The 3,579-nt window shown below is 40.3% G+C and overlaps 1 long non-coding RNA gene across 1 annotated transcript; it reads left to right on the forward strand.

Annotated features, from left to right (window-relative positions):
• Positions 1–928: 928 nt before the first annotated feature.
• On the forward strand, positions 929–1,668 carry LOC144826268 (uncharacterized). The gene is made up of 4 exons (XR_013609745.1): positions 929–1,005; positions 1,098–1,225; positions 1,317–1,388; positions 1,540–1,668. It is a non-coding gene; the product is annotated as an uncharacterized LOC144826268 (long non-coding RNA).
• Positions 1,669–3,579: the final 1,911 nt, after the last annotated feature.

The raw sequence follows: 3,579 nt of genomic DNA on the forward strand, positions 1-3,579 counted from the left end.
TTTTCACGATATTTTCTTGGACAAACCTTTATTTGCCTATACTCGCTCTAAAAACATCAAAGAAATACTCAGAGAAACAGAAATACAAAAAAAGAAGGTCCATAAAGGAATGCGCAGATGTGCAAATTGCGTGCATTGTAATAATGCAATCACAGGAAATGTGATTTCTCATACACAGACAGGAAAATCCATTAGATTGAAGTTCGAAGGTGATTGTAATACAAACCAAGTCATATATACCATCAAGTGTCCATGTGGGCTACTTTATGTAGGAAAAACAGAGCGCAAAATAAAAATTCGAATCTCTGAGCATAAAAGCAGTATACGTAACAAGTCGACAACATCCCCTTTAGCAATACATTGGCAAGAAAAACACCACACTATAGCGCAGCTGAGATTCCAAATACATGAGGTAGTGTCATCTCAAGAAGGCATTCATATGAATAAAAAACTATTGCAGAGAGAAATTTATTGGGTTAAAATGCTTGATACTCTGACCCCAGGGGGGCTTAATGATCGTATTGAACTCAGTAGCTATTTGTGAATATGTTGAGTAACTATGTTTCACTGAGAGTCTGAAGTGGTAACAATGACATGTTTTATCAATTCATTTCTTATAAATTTATTTCTGTTTTCATTCATCTTGACCCACATATTTCACTTTTTGTTTTCATCACGTTATTTTGGTTTTTTTCGATTGAAAAGTGTGCCTTCTTGATAGCAGCTTGACTGATAAATGTTTTGACTCTGCATTACTTTGCACATGGCTTCTGTTTGCACAGTGTGTTGGATAAAGTTACCATTGATTTATTACGTAGCGAGTGGAAATAGTCAGAGGAGTTTAGATTGGCTGACACTCTGGGCGAGGAACCAATAGGTAGGTCTGTAAGTCCGGTTAAATCCGGAAGTGTTTTCTGCAACTGAGCGCGTTCACTGGATTGTCAACATCGGAACAAAGGGAGAAAGCGGGTGATTTGGACGAGAGAAAGCGGAGTTCATAAGGAGGTGAGAATATAGGAGCCAAATCCACATATACAGTTGTTTACCCGTGATTTAAACACTTCATAGTGATTGGTTCTTGTTGGTAATCTTGACAGTGCACGCCAGCGTCGTGTACTAGGAAGGAGGAGTTGTTTGTTGATAAACATTCAGAGTGGAAACGGATAGAGGTCATGAGAAGATCTTGAACAGCAGATATTGAAGTTGTCTCGTTATTTTTCACCAGGTATGATTTGTCTAGAGCTTAGTAGTGTTTCATTTTGAAGCATTTAGTTTACGATTTTTACAAGCCAACTTGGAAAATATTTATATTACAGAACTCGGATACCGCCTAGTGTTGACTATAGAAGTTACGGATCATTCAGAGGGTGTGGCCCTCAACCAATGGTGTGAGTGATTACACGATCTTTTTTACACACTGCACTAACGGTGTTTTTTTGGTGAAGGATATTCTTTCAGTACACCTATTTTTTAACATGTTATATTGTTACCATTGTTTTTAACTTACTGATGTGCCTGTATATATTTATTTATTTACAGTGTTGCCCCTGACGAAGGGACCTACAAGTCGTCCCGAAATGCATTGGGCTATTGACAACTGAACCTAGGGCTGATTGTTTCATTTATATATTGAATGATGTATTTTTGAAAAATGTTTTTGAATAATGCTCTTACAAATATAGATTTGTGTAAAAAAACGAATTGTATTTCATTGTATATGATGAAAATGACTGTGAATTAACAGGAATAAATAGTACCAGAAAAAGTTGTAGATCATTATAAATTCTTTTTGGTTGTGCGCAGCTAAGTCTGAGTCAACAGTCCTGTTGACCAGCCACTTTTTCATTGAACAAACTAAGAAGAACACATTCAGGCCTATGGGGAAAGCTCATTGTCTGGCTACACAAAATGGCGCCAAGCCACAAGGCCATTGGTTTTTATTTTAATCCAATGCCATCCATGGCCTAGATGATATTTCAAATTAACAGACACCGGAGAGGCTAGCACTGGGCCTACTGGCTAGCAGTCCTATTCCATTGGCAGATTAGTCCACATAGTGCAGTGGTTCCCAAACTTTTTTGACCCATGGCTCCCTGGACCTATTTGTCAGTTGGCCGTGGCTCCCCACCATTTTTTTCACCATTCTGTGAGCCTGTTGCACAGCAGCAAGGCCGGCTTTAGCACTGGTGGCGCCAAGTGCGGCAATGTTTTTTGGCACCCCTCCTCCCAATGACCACTTCCGCCATGGATTCCCTCCCTACTACCCTTTAACAGTCTCCATAACCACTCTCTCTCAGATGCATTCAATACATTTTATAGTGTCACTCATAAAAGTTGTTACATTTTAAATTCAGAGTTTGTGCTTCTCCAGACCAAGTACTCTTCAACTGTCCTGCCTACCAATATGGATGACATGTACATTCACCCCTTGTTATCCTTTGTCTTATGTTACATGTCCTATACACTGATTTGCACACCTATGATTGAAAGCCTCACAAGAGTATGGTTATGAGCTCAGGCTTTGGTTATGAGCTCAGGCTATGGTTATACCACAAGGAAACTAGCTGTGCGGCTGGATTGCATAAGGAATGAGCTATTAAGGCGCACCTTACAATGACAGTCTGTGAAGACTTGACCTCATTGCTTGTGCCCCATTACAACCCTTAGCACGACTGGCGCTGCACTTGTGCTGATGATAACACTCATCAATAGCACTTTGTGTAAATGGCCTTCCCCACTCTAACGTGCTCCGTTTTTACAGTAAAAATAATGCTGGTGATACGTGTGTAAATGCCAAACTTTCGTTTTACACCCATATCACCAGCATTATGTTTACTGTAAAAACGGAGCACGTTAGAAATCCGACATAAAACATAACCCAAGTCAAGGCCTTCCTCTCGCTGAGAGAAGGCCTTGGCTTGGCTTATATTTTATATCAGATTTCTAATGTGCTCCGTTTTTACAGTAAAAATAATGCTGGTGATATGGGGGTAAATGCCCAACCTTCGTTTTACACACGTATCACCAACATTATGTTTACTCTTAAAACAGAGCACTTAGAAATCAGAGACGCACGTCCAGCGGAAGTGCGCTCTTGGGACAAACCATGTCCCAGATTTTTGCAGGTGGGACATATTTTGACTGCAGAACCTTCCACATTGTGGTCGCGGCGCCCCTGGCTCCTCATTACAGCGCACCGGGGTGCCGCGGCGCACAGTTTGGGAACCACGGACATAGTGTATTAAAATAATACAGCAAATGTATTAAAAAAACGCATAGAAAATTTACTATCCTATGCAACATTTTTCCTTCTCAAAAGAAGAAAAATCACATGCAAAAAAACAACGAACAGAAAGAAGGCATGGTCACAAACAAAGAACACATGCAGGCGTTTGGCAAAAGCACATTGTCTTCCTACCTTAAATGTCCCCCAACCAAATGATCAGAACAACAACAACCAGGAAGAAGGTATGGCCATAACAAAGAAGACATGTAGGCCTATGGCGAAAAGTATACTGGCTAGATACACATATTGTCTGCCGACCACATGGTAACAACAACAAGCAGGAGACCGGGAAA

The sequence above is a fragment of the Lissotriton helveticus genome, chromosome 3_2, assembly GCF_964261635.1.
Source record: "Lissotriton helveticus chromosome 3_2, aLisHel1.1, whole genome shotgun sequence".
Lineage (NCBI taxonomy): Eukaryota > Metazoa > Chordata > Amphibia > Caudata > Salamandridae > Lissotriton > Lissotriton helveticus.